At 32.6% G+C, this 16,168-nt stretch overlaps 1 pseudogene across 1 annotated transcript; it reads right to left on the bottom strand.

Annotated features, from left to right (window-relative positions):
- Nucleotides 1-12,564: 12,564 nt before the first annotated feature.
- LOC137824108 (CBL-interacting serine/threonine-protein kinase 14 pseudogene) lies at nt 12,565-14,462 on the bottom strand (annotated as a pseudogene). Its single transcript, XR_016514966.1, has one exon. The product of XR_016514966.1 is annotated as a CBL-interacting serine/threonine-protein kinase 14 pseudogene (transcript).
- Nucleotides 14,463-16,168: the final 1,706 nt, after the last annotated feature.

Genomic DNA, 16,168 nt, shown 5'->3' with positions numbered 1-16,168 from the left:
AGTCGTGGCGTTCTGACAATCTTCTTGTCCTCTAGAATGTTCTCCTCTTTCGCTCATTTTGTTTCTCGGCCCCACGGTGGGCGCCAAAATGTTCTTACAAGGACCTAGAAACAAACTATCTTCGTCTTCCACCCGTTGACCTCTCGGCCTTCGCTTCCGGACTCCCTTCTTGGTGTGATCTTTCGGCTTACTTGTTCTTGGTTTGTATTTGGTTCGAAAACCTTTCACGTTTTATTGAATTGCTTGACGGACACTTCCCGGTCAGTTTTAATTTACTCCATTTGATCTTTCGGTTTTTGGTCTCGGCTTCCTCTCACAGATGGGTGTGCGTACCTGAAAGGTGCTCCGATGCCAAAGTTAGATTCATTTTTTCAAGATATTAAAATGAATTCAACCTTCCTTATCTCTCAGGATGACCCTCTATTTATACTACTCTTTTATTGGGCCCAGAAGTTATTTGGGCCTTTTCTTTTTGTATTAAACATTTACTACACATACCTACATATTTGGGCCCAGTTTCATGGGCTTTTGCTTAATAATAATTTCCATTCTATTTTATTTCTTTCGTTATTTAGTTTACTTTCGGGTTGAGCTCTCGGCTTAGTACACCTTGCTTTCGGTCGGCTTAGTACACCTTGCTTTCGGTCCGATATCTCGGCCCAGTACATTAAGTATTACCCACTAATTCTAATTCGTAGGTAATACCCACCAACTTGAATATATAGGTAACCCACCAACTATAGTCAATGGTCGCATAACAATTAAAAAAAAATACTTTTTGTAATAAATATAGTTTAAATTAATACCTCGACTTGTAAAAAGAAAACTGAAAATTTGGAGCATTGTTAATTGCACATGCCCTTGCAACAATACACTAGGAGGTAAAGGTAAATTAAAGTTGATGCAATTTCCTTATTCAGATGTAAAAGAGGCATGTTCCATAAATTCCTATTAATTTAATTTCAGGCATTTTATCCACTCCATTTCAAAATTAATCTCATTATACAACTAATCTATTGTTCTAGATATTAACCATCCAATGTGAAATTAACTAGAAACATAGTTTTTTCATAGATATGATGAAGTTTTATGTTTCCCAATTTAAGTGTCAAACATACACCTACATATTTCAAGAGGTACCTATTAGCTTTTACAACAATTATATATGTCTTAGGCATATCAATTTTCCTTGTAGTTCAACTAGCCAGATTATTACCAGGACAGACAAAGGTTACGTTGGTAGTGAGAAAAGAGTTTTCTAATCAGAAGGAGTAAAGTCTTGTTGATTCTTTTATAATTTCTTATTTAGTTATGAGGTTTTAATCAATAAAAGTTTTGTTTTTTCAATTCTCTACAGCAATTGCTTTTATCTTCTAATATCCTAGAAAACTGGTTTTTGTGAGAGGTTGTACTCAACGCATGATTGAAAGTCTTTCTTATCTTAAAATTTGGTTTCTTAGTTAATTCACATTGTTCTAATTAATTTCTTGGACGCATGATTCAAGAGAGAAGAGATAATCATTCTCTTGGAGTATACACATGGAACAAAGTGGGTACTTATTAAAACAGTAGATGCATGCTTTATTGGTGAGTTTCAAGTTGAATTAGATTAACGCATGTTCAATCTGGTTTAGCTATGTTTGATGAATGAGAAATGACTAAGTACCTGTGAAGAATTCAATGGTGGAAGAACTTGGGGATCAATCGGTTTTTATTTATTGTTTTAATCTCTTTTATATTTTATGTTAAACAATCTCAACCTTTTTTTATCTTTATTGTTATTTCTAATTTTTCTCGCTTGCAAATAGATTCTAAACACTGATTTACTGATTTCACTATTGAATTCGTTGGGAGATGACTTGGGGTCATCTTACCATAATTATATTATCATCTCTCTAGCATTAGACAAGTCTACACTGTAATCCTTTCTTTCAATTTGACAACGCAAAGACAACCATCAAATTTGGCACGCTTGACAAGGAATCTAATTTAAATTTGGTAATCAATTTTTTGGTTTTTTGATTATCATGGGACCTTTTTTTTTTGTTTTTACCAAAATGGGGTCGCTGTCAAAAAAATTACAAATTTGGGGCAAGTCGTGCCAACTTGGCACGACTTCATATGTAAAAGTCGTGTCAAGTTGGCACGAGTTTGCCACGTCAGCCTGAACTCGTGCCAACTTGGCACGACTTCTGCCACGTCAACCTGAAGTTGTGTCAAGTTGACACGACTTTGTCCACATCATTTTTAAAAAAAAAAATCTTGTTTTTAAATATATATATATATATATTATAATTATTTAATTATAATTATAATTATAAGTTATGTAATGTTTGAAATTAATTTGATAAATAAATTTTTTATGAAGGAATAAATACTTATGTAAAGAAAATGAGGAAATTAATAATCAAACTTGAAATTGAATTTTATTATCAAGCTTGTTTGTGCGGACAATTGCTTCTATTGTGACCTTCGGTTCTGCAATATGAACATTTTTTTTGTTTTTCATATTTTTTATTAATCTAATAACCAAATTAATATATTACATTACCATTAAACATGATCCATAAACAATTATTCATTTTTTTATTGCTTAAAACTAACACTCTTAGAAAATTATGTATCAAATTAATTTTAAACATTACATAACTTACTACTCAATATATAAATAAGAAAATTAAAAAAATAAAATAAAAAAAAAATAAAAAGAAAATATATATATATATATATATGTATATATATGACGTGGACAAAGTCGTGCCAAGTTGGCACGACTTCAGGGGTTGACGTGGCAGAAGTCGTGCCAACTTGACACGAATTCTACATATGAAATTGTGTTAAGTTGACACGACTTGCTCAAATTTGTAATTTTTTTAAAAACGACCCCATTTTAATAAAAACGGAAAAAAAGTCCCATGAGAGTGAAAATCCCCAATTTTTTTTCTTGTAATAATTGTGTTATATAAGAATAGGCTCTTCATGTATATGATCAAAGGGAGACTACACAATTTGCTGTCAAGGGTTATATAATTGAAGAAAGTAAAGTGACTTTTCTATGCAAACTAATCACTCGATTGGCCAGGGAAACATACCCAACCTTCAACTATACAAGTGAATCTAGTATTAACTCTTCAACAAAAACTAATAAAGAAATGATACAATATTATCTTCTTATATAAACTAAAATAGAATTTAAATCTGGTACTGATTGAGACTGAATGAACTATGTCACTCGACATTATTAATAGATCGATTGAGTGATTAACCACATTACGGGCCAAATGAGCCACATCACTTGACATCATTGACCGACTGATCGGGAGATCAACCACATTACGGGCCGAATGAGCCACGTCACTTGGCATCCATAATTTGAAAAATAAATGACAAGTAAGGAAACATCCTATAAATCAGGGTATAACCTCCATACAAGTTCGGGTCACTCCCCGCCTAATCTGGGTGACACCCCGAGAAATCCGCTAACATTGTTTTATTGAAGATATGCATCAAATACAACCCATGAATCAAATGGTCCATTACCAAACACTATAAATAAACTTTCTATTGTCGGAAAACTTTTTGCAGGATAACTCCCAACCGAGCACCAAGGAGGAGCGACCAAGTACCAAAGAACAAGTATGAAAAGAATAAGGATGAGTGATCGAGTACCAGAGAGAGTACGAGAAGAGTAATCAGGAGTGACCAAACATCAGAGCACGAGTACAAAAAGAGTAAGGAGAAGCGACCAAGACATCAATGACAATTGTTACTGTCAGTTCCAGATCCAGGTACTATCTAAACCCCATTTATTTAAGGAGAAGTCTCTTATCTATTATTTAAGGTTTTAATTTGCTCACTAGTTAGGTTTAAAAACTTACGTTTTTTATTTCTTAAAATTTTGGGTATATACTAAAGTTAATCCTTTCATTAGTTTTTATATTAATTTGGTAACGGGTGACAAACTGTAAGACATGTTAGCTAAAATTGATACGTTTGTGTGAAATACTAATGAAAAGACTAACTTATCTAGTATAGAAACTATAAATGACTAAAGTAAAAAAATATATAACTTAAATGTAGACAAGAGATAAAAAAAAAAACCCTATTTTTAACCCTTCATAATAGATATTTATTATTTAAAAAAACTTCTACAATAACAGGCGATGTTTAATCCCTATCAAAATAGACTAATCGATATTTATTATTTAAAAAGACTTGTACAGTAACAGGCGATGTTTATATCCTATATTAAATAAAGAATTTAGATTGAATATATTCATATTTTATACATAATAAAAAGTTCATAATGTGAGCAATCTTGGCCATGAATAATTTGAAAGAAAAAGGAAAGGATGGGTCTATGAAATGGGTCATTATGAGGGGTCCCGATGGACAGAAGTGAATTGTGGTAAAGAGAGGAGTGCAGAAGTCTGGGAACTGAAATTAATTTAGGGTGTGACCTGTGAGGAGGTATGTTGCTTCGGTTCACGTTCCTTGTTTGTGGAGTATGATTAACAAGGAGAGTCTTATTATTGGATATATAATATATATATATATATATATACATGAGAGTGACATTACGTTGAGAAGTGGAATCATTACATGTAGAGATCATGACTTTATTTGCTGCTTACTTACTCTGTTCATCACACAGTGGCTTCGATGAATGAATATTTGATTCTTGGATGAGAAATGGTGCTGCACAGAGATTCTCAATCACAGACCCATATATTGCCCTTATCCACTCCCTCAATATATATTCCTTATTGGGTTCACATATATAACTGGTTAATTCTAAGTTGTGGGAGTGTGTGAATGAACAAATAGAAAATATTGTATTGTATTTTGAAAGTTCGTTGTGATATAGAGAAAAATAGTGTGTATAAAGCACTCACACCTAAGCAATTCAAAGATAGATAAACTAACTACTAAGAGTCTACATCTCCTTTAAACTTACGTTGGTGAAGTTACAACCATAAGTTTAGCTCTAAAGGCAATGAAAGAAATTTCAAAAGTGGGTTTCGTCAAATGTTTGTGACTCGAAATCGAGTTGGGAGATGCACGAGGCTAACATGCTTTTGTTGAACATGATTTTTGACAAAGTGAAGATCAAGCTCAAAATATTTAGTTCGCGAATGCATGACAAGGTTTGCGCTAAGTAAAACTACATTTAAGTTGTTTGAAAAGAGTTGAGGTTGTGAAGTGGATATGTGAAGTTCATGTAACAGAGACTGAAGCCAAATTACCTCAGTGAGTACAATGATAATGCTTCTATATTCCGCTACAATACTACTACAACATGTTGTTTATGTGAAGATCAAGCAACAAGATTGGAATCTAAATAAACACAGTATCCGATGATTGATTTACGATCATCCACATCACTTCCCTAATCGGCATCACTAAAAGCTAGATTATTTGATGAACAGCAATGTTTAATGAGTAAACAATTCGAAGTTGTGCTGGCAAGGTAGCGAAGTATTCGTTTCACCGCCTTCTAGTGATGGTCTTGCGAGTTATGCATGAACTAACAAACTTTATTTACAACAAAAGAGAGCTCATGGACATGTAATGAGTATATATTGAAGAGTTCCAACAAATGAGATAAAAAGTCAACATGTCATAAACATGGTAATTCAACACCCAATGCAATGTTTTGAAGTATAAGTTTTAGGTTATGTTTTCTCATATTTGGTTTCACATCCTCTCTAGTAATCTAGTTTTAGGTATTTTACAAATCAATAAACCATTTGAGATCAAATATTTATAGTGTTTCTAAACCCCTTTCAAATGAAACGTCACAACATTACGATCGTCGAATTTGAATGCATCCAATGATCAAGGATTGATAAGCTTTCACCTCAACGATACAATAAATGTGACACACGCGAAATGATACAATCTTTTCAAACAAAAGTGCATTTAATATACAAAATCTCATAAATATCAAAATCAAAATCATTTCCAAAAATATGATAAACATTTAAAGCGACATTTCGTCTTCTCTAAAAGGCATATCGTCTTTTTAATTCCTTATGTCTAGGGGGCTAGTGTATTTTCTAGGCTGAATGGCCGAAATTTTGAAAGGCCTAGACCGAATGGTCGAAAGGTGGAAAGACCGACAATAAGACTCAAAATTAAACATAAATAAATAATTAATTAAATAGTAAAATATTGTAGCAAAACCCATTAAATAGGCCCAAACAGAGGGAGTATGTTTAATAAATATTATGTACAAAGAGTAAAAGTCCAATTGGGTGTAAGGTCCAATAAGAAAGTACTATAAATAGGTAATCAACCAAATAGGGAAGTAGAGTGAATTTTATTTGATAATTAACTAAAATCAATTCTGACTTTATCATCGGAGCCCCTTTCAGGTACACTCACCTACCGAGAGCGGATACCGAGACCATAGACCGAGAGTTTCAGTTGATCTAGCCCAGCGAGTGAGAGTCCATGACTTATATCTAAGCCGAAGCCCAAATCAGTGAATAGTAAAGTCAAAAGCTCAAACTCGAGATAGAATATCGAAAAGCCGACAGGTACATAAGAGAAGAAGTAGTTTGTTTCTGGGCCTTATAAGAACAATGCAACTATTTTCTTTTTCTCTAAAATTGATTTCTATTTAATGATTTTATAGTAATATTAGAAAAGGAAAATAAAAATAAAAAGTTATATTTTTTATTCAAAATAAAAAATATTGTCTCCAATAAATAAGTCATTGTAGCAATAAATAAATCAAGTCATTTTCTCTTTTGACAGCAAATTTATAAGACAATGATGGGGTCAAGCACGGCTCAGAACTGTTTCTGGGGTTTTTGGAGCATTGGAGGTCTGTAGTGAAGCAAAGGTGCACACGGTCAAAGTGGAATTCTTTGGCTGCCAATAATGAATAGTTTTATGGGTTTACATACATAGTACATTTTTATTTCGAAGATTTTCAACTTCTGTGTATTTGGGTTTCGCTTGATGTTTCTTTGTAATTGTTATGAAGAAAATGAAGTAGGGAATAAGGAATTAAGATTACCTTTTTGAAATCTTTAAATTTAGATGGAATATTTTGTATAAGAATTGGTGTACTGTTTCTTTCAATTTAATTAATTTTTTACTCTTGAAAAAAGACATGCACATGTTATACATAACTAAAATAAAAAATTAAAATTTGCTAACATTTAGAAAAATAATGTTGACATTAAAATAAAAGGCCATATTTCTTGAACATGAGTAATTCAATTCCAACCCAATTTTAATATGTTTGTTTGAAGTATAAATTTTCGGATTATGTCTTTCCATCTCTAATTGCAAATGTTTTTTTTATCCAAAAAAATAAATAAATTAATAAAAATATTTGAAAGATGTTGCAATCGTATTTATAAGAAAAACTGAGACAAAACTACTTCGATACAACAAAATACCATTAAAATATTTAAATATCAAACACATTACACATTGCGTTCTTATTTATGACTCTCAAAAAGAACAATTGACAACAACACAATATTAACCGATACAAGACAAAAAAATATGCAGACTTCATCTCCTTTATCATATCCAATTGCAAATGTTCTCTAATAAACTGATTTTAGTTTGTTCATGGTTCTTCTCATATGTAAGTGTTAGATAAGTTTTCTAATCAAATATTTACGCCCTATTTAGTAGAAGAAGAATCGATAATAAAATAAAGTTAAAGATTTGGTGAAAGAGAGAAAGAGCTGAATTAAAGATATAAATTTCATATAAAAATTTAAACTCAATATTTTTTTAATAAATAAAATAAAATAAAATAAAAATAATTCAAAAATATTTTAATCCTTATACAAATAATTTCAACACAAATTTCTTATTAAAATTTTTATAGATATTACAATACTTCACACACATTAACGTATCATAACTCGAAGAAATTAACTTACCATAACTGAGACGTGACTTATATTGTAGTAGTTTTCATTTTCTACGCTTTGTTTTCTTAGCAAAGTTGTCCCATAACTGAGACATAGAAATAATATATTCCAGAAATATAATAAAAAAGCTGTATGTTAACTATTTTATGTCTTAAAAAAATGAACCTAGGTAAAATGTTTGTAACATATGACATTGACAGCATCAGATGGAAGATCCATGGTTTGCAGCACAGCCTCCATAGAAATCTGTCATTATAATCTGAATTGGCAAATGAGGAATGGATCCAAACTGGAAAAGTGTAACCTTCCTAACATCTTTGGCTGGATTCATACAAAAAAGGCATGCAACTCTAAACAGTGAGGCACTGATATGACTGCTTATAATTACGGCTGAAATTGCAGGATGCCATTGTTAATGTTTCCTTTCTGATCATCACATCTTTGGATTCACGCTTAAACAATAAGTGCTGTCAACATCATTATTTGCATTCGGGATTACACTACGTCTAATCTAAATCTAATCATTCATTTCTACAAAATCTGTTTCAAAGAGAATGCAAATTGCGATTCTTTATTCATAAATAGTAATAGCAGGTAAATTTTAATGAATTAACATCTACTACATGACAAAAAGCGTATCATGTAAGATGTTCTGTAATGACAGGATTAATGAGATAAATAAATTAGCTTTTACAAAATCTTTTTGAGTTTTAATCTTTCAATTAGTTAAATGACTGACAATTAACTTTCGTGACCTAAAATATTGTTTACTCTTTATAAATGTATAAATTACATATTATTGTTACTTATTTATAAATCGTATTTAAAAATATTAATATATTATTTATGAGTTTTCCAATACTGTTTACAACTTTATTATTTAATTCTGATTTTACTGATTAACAGAGGATAAATAATTTTTGCATAAATATTAAATATAATAGTAAAATATTTAAAATAATGTTTCATATTTTAAATTTTAAATGAAATGATAAAATATTTGTTATTAATTACATGCGACACTTGGAATCATAGAATGGAGAAAATAATCTTAGTAAATTTCATGTATTTCCCCATTACTGCTAAAAAAAAGGTTTGTGTAGTTCAAAATATATCCTAAAAAGAAATATAATTATTCTGTTATGTTATGAATGAGTATTCACTGCATGTAATAATTGCTTAGTCAAAAAAATGTGCCACTTTAACACATTTTGTTATTAATGACAACTTTTTTTTTTATTAATGGTGATTAAGTCGTTCGACAAATTTAGACAGAACTTAGGTAGACGAATGTAGTAAAAACAATGACGTGAGGGTAGGGGCTTAGGGGGAATAACTTCACACCATTGTTATCGTAATTTTTAAGATCATGAATATGAAAAATTCTTTCCTAAATTATATGAAAGTTCTGGTAATAATTTTTGGAGCACTAATTTAATATTTTGAAAAAGCAAAACCATGCACTAACCGTATAAAATAATTTTATACTACCCTCTAGTTAAAATATCGCTATCTATAATAAGTTTATTAATTTTCATAATAATTACTTTAAAGAAGATTTACCATGAGTATACGATTATTAAACTCTTATAAAATTTATAAATATTATCAATATATATGTCATGGTCTTGGATTACCAGAAATAAAAAGGGATTATCATTTAAGTATTCTAGTTAGTATTTGGATCCACTAAGCTGTTTAAAAATTATTAAGAAGAAATAAGGTGGTTTTTTAAATCATTTGCTTAGGACAATACAGAAAGATAGATTTGTGATGATTTTGCTTTGTTTTGTTTGAGTATGGTACATGGTAATATGGTTAGTATTATAAAGTGAACTTTAAGCCTAACTCAACCTCATAAAACCGGCTTATTAGGTGAGGTTTGCACCCACTTATATACAATGAAATATTTTCATCTCTAGTTCGATGTGAGATCTCCAACACGACCCCTCACGCCAAGAGTGATAGCACGTGCGTGAGACAACATATTATGGGTGATCCAATAAAGACCCGATATCGAGTGACACGATAGACCCAACAAATACTCGCTAGGATCTCCAACAGTTAGGAAGGGTATCTGATTTAATGTGTGCATGTGAAAAATAACTAATCGGACTAGCACGAGGTTGGAATTGACTATACAAATGATGAAAGTGAAAAGAAAGACAAGAAGGGATACAATAACATAAAACATAAAGAAAGACAATTTGACGAAATAAATATATAACAATTTATATGTTAGTTTGAGTGTTATAATAAATAATTTGTAATTTGGAGAAATTGTATTATTCGCACTAATATACTATTGTCATTACGGAAAAAAGCTATACGGAGTAACACTAAATATAGTAAGTGTAGGTGTTTTCTCATATGACATGTTATCTAAGTAGGATTGGAGTATCTACTACCATTTATATATTAAAAGATCTAATAGTGTATTGGATGAAGAATTTCCTTGGGTTGTTTCCTGCAAGGGTCTTGGTATAATTTTATTTTCCACTCCATGAAAGAAGGTGTGGTTATGAAGACGACTCAAGTACTTCAAATAATTAATGTGAAAGCTATGATGATTAATGAGAGGTGAAAACTGGTAGAGACGTGAAATATGGTGGGACTGGACCCTTTTCTTTACGCCAACCATGCAACCATGTTTGTGAATAAGAATGATTGATGTCTGAAGATGGAAAGCATTACGTTTGTCTTCACTCTCATCAATGTAAAGCTTATCCAATCTCTCATCTTCGTTTTAATTTCTCTGTTTAACGTGCACCATTACCTAACCTCGATCATGTTAACTGGGGACCAGTACCATTTCACAAACACCTTATGTGCAACCTACAATACTCCTTACACTCCAACTTACCCTCATCACAACATTACTGTTTATAGGGCTTAGAGTATTTAGAGATTCATGTACACTACATGGAGAATTGCTTCACATTAATAAGGAAATGAAATTAAGGTATTAATTAATCAAATATGACTATTAGGAATATATGTTAATTAGCTAGAGAAAATTGCATGATTACTTACTTTAAAGACAAGTCACTCGAAAGTAAATCATAGTTAGTTTTATTAAAATTAATCTATTCAATATTTATTATATTAGACAATAATTTGTTGTGTGAATAAATTTAATGAAGTATCATACTCGCCAATATTGAACATTTAATGCAACATAAATGTATATTTAATAATAAAATACATTAGGACTTAGAAGTGGTCCTCCTTCATAACATTAGAGGCAATTAAGTATGTGTTTATTTTTATTATTGTGTCATTATGATATTAACGACAATGAAGCTTCTGCTTGTTACAATATTTGAGGCTAAAGAACTGTATATCTTTTAAAAGTTTATTGACTTCGATCATTCAAAACTTAACCTACTAACTATAGTTTTTGGAGCTCTATTTTTTTTTTTATATTGTTAGGTGTTAAGGTGGTAGGCACACCATTTTTTATTAAATGTTAATTTTATTTTTAAGATTATGTATAATGAATTCATTAACTTGTTTGATGTAATAGGATTGAAACATCTTTAAATATTTTTTATTTATTTATTTTTTCTAATAACTAACTAAAATTAAAATTAAATTTTTTTTTAATACAAGGATATGTTGATCAGGCCACAAAGTATGTAACTATTAATTTTGAACATAATCTTTTATCTCTGTAACCACTTTGATGAACCCATATCCTTCCATTTATGAAGAAGGGGATAGAGTTACTTACAAATATAAAGGACTACACGAATTTCAATTCTCTATATTGATTATACCTAATTTAGAAGATCTTATCCTAATTATTTTTTCTTACATGTCAATATATTAAGATAATTAACAAAATTTATGGGGCATTGTAAACTTTTATTGGAAGAAAATTTAGTAGAATAGTTAAAAAAATAAATTATAATAGTTATTTTACAAAAATTACTTTTGAGAAATATAGATGGGTATTCATAGATACTACAGGTAAAAAAAATATAAATCTTTTAAAAACTTAAAACATTGAGTACTAGAAAGATATGGTGAAAAGGGTTGACATGTCTCTCGTAAACAGTTTAGGTTCTTATTTCTTATACTCAAGCTCGAGTATCAGAGATGATATGATAAAATATTTAACAATAAAAGTAAAACATTTATGAGATTTTGTGATTTCAACAATAAATAATATATTTTAAAAAAATGTTGGAGAATATCTCATTAACATTTTTTATTATTGAAATCTTTTAAAATGATTTAAAATTAATTTTAACTACTGATCATAGAATAATAAAGAATTTGACTGACACAAACATTAAATAAAACAATATAATATTCATGTCGACTGCCAACTCAAACCAGGGACATAATTCAAGGATTTAATATATTTTTTATTCACCTATTTCTGACTGTCTATAATTTAGCAAAACTAAACTTTTTTCTTACAAATAATCCTATTTCCCCCAAATAATTATTAAAAAATTCAATTAATTTTTTATTATTCCTTCGAAAGAATTAAAAACAACAATTTATTCAATTAAGGAATGTTATGTTATTATCATTCAAAAACTCATGACACAAACTAAGTACACAAGTATAATTAATTCAGCTTTCTTCAGATAAATTCAGTGGTAAAATCTTCTTGCAGTTATAAAAAAACTTATAAAAGGTCCTAAAGTATTCTAAAATTTTATTAAACATCTTTATTATGTACTTAATTATAGAAGCTCTGCAAAACATAAACCCTTGAGCAATCACCAATCCATAAAGACAATGGATTCTGATTGGTACCCAGAACAAAAAACAGAGATACCAAACTATATTTTACAGAAGTCACCGGAAACCGGCACTTCCCGTTCACCTGCAAATTCAAGAAGCAGAGGGCGCAGTTTATCTTTCCAAAACTGCGCGCCACATTCCCCTCCCTTCTCACTCCTCTTCATTTCAACCACCACCAGCTCCTCCGTTAACCGGTAAACCTCTACGATACCTATCAAATTACCATCCTGCCCTTCCAACTTCGCCCCCCCACGGTTCCCCTCCCTCCTCACCACCACCCTCCCCTCCTCCGCCACTGCTTCCATCCTCCCTATAATATTCTCCGGCTCCGCCGCGCAAACAACCCGCTCCACGGAATCTGACACGTTCGGATCCTCGAAAAGAGCCGACATGTCCAACCCGGTCGAAAAAGAAATTAGGTCAAACGCGTTCAGCGAACTGAACCCGGTTTGGCTCTCCGCACATACGCATTCAGTCTTCTTGACCCGAACCGGGTTGTACCGGTTTTCACCCGCGTTGAACCAGGTGTTCTGGTAGATCTCATGAATGGTAATCCTGGTTTCGGGATTCGTGTCCAACAAGCGTGATAAGAGACACCTCAGATCACTAGACATCCACCTAGGGAACCGGAATTGACCGCGGTAAATCTTTCTGTACAGAACGGTGACGTTGCAATCATTGAAGGGTAAATAACCGGCAGTAAGCGCAAACAACACGACGCCGCAAGACCACAGATCCACTTTCGCACCATCATAGCCTCTCTTCACGAGAATCTCGGGTGCCACGTAGGCAGGGGTCCCACAAACCGTGTGTAACAACCCGTCGGACCGGATCTGACCGGTGACCGCACTCAACCCGAAATCCGAGACTTTCAAATCTCCGTTCTCGTCGAGCAGGAGGTTATCGAGCTTGAGGTCGCGGTGGAACACGCCACGCGAGTGGCAGTGCTTCAAGGCAGAGATGAGTTGCCGGAAGTAAAACCTGGCGGCGTCCTCCTCCAGGCGCCCCTTTCCGGCCACCTCGTGGAAGAGTTCGCCGCCAGCTGCAAACTCCATGACGAAGTATATTTTCGTCTTCGTCGCGAGGACTTCGAAGAGGTTAACGATGTTGGAGTGGTGGAGGCGGCGCATGATAGAGATCTCGCGCTCGACGTTGGCGGCAAAACCTCCGTTTACGACCTTGCTTTTGCTGACGGCCTTAACCGCCACGCCCTGGCGCGTGTCGACGCTGGTGGCGTGGTACACCTTGGCGAACGCGCCAACTCCCAGTAACCTCTTCAACTCGTACTTCCCGAACAAAACGACGCCGGATGGAACGTCGTAGTTTGTGTTTGGTAGTTCGGCCCCCACGGTGTCGTTCTGCGCCTCTCTCATGGTTGGAGTAACCAACTAACGAACTCAGTGAACCTGAGAGAGGAGTTCGCTGCAGTTAACGTGAGGAGTTGTTGAGCGAATATAAAGCGAAGCGGATTTGTGGCGGTGGAAGGTTTGGGTTTAAGGTTGCCGCAATGGTGGTTGGTAGTGGGATGTTGTGAAGGGCTTTGCATAAATCTTATCTAAGAAGGAACTTCAAGAGCCACTAAAAGGAATGAGTGGAGTTGAAGTGTGTTGGAGAAAAAGGAAAAGAGAGGAAGAGTTCATGTGTTGTAGTGAGCCTGCAACAGAGTATGGCTATTTAAAGATGGTCACACTTTCCGTCAACAAGACAACTACTTTCCTGTCTTATTTTTCATTGCTCAATTTTATTACGTTGGTTTACTTTATTTAATAAATGTGTTTAATGGTTTATAATAGTGTTGGAATAACTAATAATGAGCGTGATGATGCATATAAAAAAAGTGGGGATAAGAAAGTGCGTTATTAGGAAGAATGATGGGTGAGTTTGACAAAAAATTGGTGCTTATGGTGTAGCCAAACAAGGTTTAATGATGTGAAGGGAGTGCGAGACAGGGCGTGATGACTATACAGAAGGTGCGATTAGTATAGGTACGATCCTACCACGCTATCACTTGTGTGTGCTGTGCATGCATCTACGTCAAGGATCCACCTACGAGGATTATTCTACGTTCCCATTATTGTACAAATTTTAAAGGAAAAATAAACATAATGCGGGATCAACCTCTTTTCTCATCCTGTTATTGTAATACTGTCATATCTTATTTTATTATGAGTGGCTCAGGTGTGATATTCAGATGGATTTTTGCATATGATGTCAAACTCAACTTTTCTCACTTTCACATTTTATCTTCTCCTTTTAGCCTATGTTTGGATACCATAATGTACTGTAAATACTGAAATGGGAGCGGAGAAAGTAATTCTACTGTTCACATTTGGATAGTAATTTAAGCGGAAAAGAAGGTGTGCCCCAGTCTCATGGGAGGAAATAACAGGGTCAACACTATATTTGAGCAATTACAGGTTTGTCCCATAACATATACATGCATTATTTCAAAATTGTATTGCTTTCTACTGCATAATTGATTAACTTCTGCTGTAATCCTGTGACTTAAAAATGGAATGACAAAAGGTTCTTGAAGAGTATCATAGTAAATTTACTTCTAGTCCTAAATTTTCATCAACTTGTTTAATAATTGTGAAATTTTTTCTTTAATTAAAAACTCCAAACACAAATTTATACATAATTATATACACCTTTAAAAAGAAATATTTATCTTTATTTATATATTTTTTCAAAATTTTATGACAAGGGTATTTTGGTAAAATAAATAATTATATAATTAATTTTCTTTTTATATTTCAATCACATTAATCATGTTATCTATAAATCTTTAATTCATTTTCACTCACTTTGAACTTCCTCTTCAATATTCAAACAACTTCACTTTTTTTTCCCTATTTTTTTATATACCGATCAAAATTGGACGAAATCCAAAGTTTAAATACCCGATATGATCCAAACATTAATTCAACCCAATAATAAAGGACCATAATAAACATTTAAATAGTCACAAGTTTTGATAAGAATGTATGTTATTATCGCGCATTAATTACACCGAGCACCACATATTGAATACTTACTTGAGTGTCAGAGTACCTTTTGTTGGTGTCCTCCGAGTAAGAGCATACAAAGAAAAAAGAGTTTAACTGAGATGAATGATCAAGATCAAAAGAAGATCGTGTGAAACAATTAGTTAATAAAGAGAAGAGAAGTGATCCGACTAATAAAAAAAATATTAAGTATAAGTTATCTCATCCTATTTCTACACAACAAGGAAATAACAATTTAGTAACCGAAAATTAGTGGTCGCAATTTGCAATCGAAATAGCCACCAAATACCCGTAGTGTCAAATCTGCGATCGAAATAGCGACTGACTGAATTATTAATCATGTTAGTTAGTTTTGCGACTGAATCAGCGACCGAACATGAGAGTGACAAAACCATTGGTTGCTAAAGTGGTGGTTGTTTCGAATAAATTGGGAAAAATATATATGCGACCGAATTAGCGACCGAATATGTTTATTTTTTAGCCACCGACTTTAAT

The sequence above is a fragment of the Phaseolus vulgaris genome, chromosome 8 (genome assembly GCF_051622355.1).
Source record: "Phaseolus vulgaris cultivar YP4 chromosome 8, ASM5162235v1, whole genome shotgun sequence".
NCBI classification, from domain to species: Eukaryota; Viridiplantae; Streptophyta; class Magnoliopsida; order Fabales; family Fabaceae; genus Phaseolus; species Phaseolus vulgaris.
The sequence above is the reverse complement of the archived record's forward strand: the minus strand, read 5'-3'. Positions and strand labels throughout refer to the sequence as shown.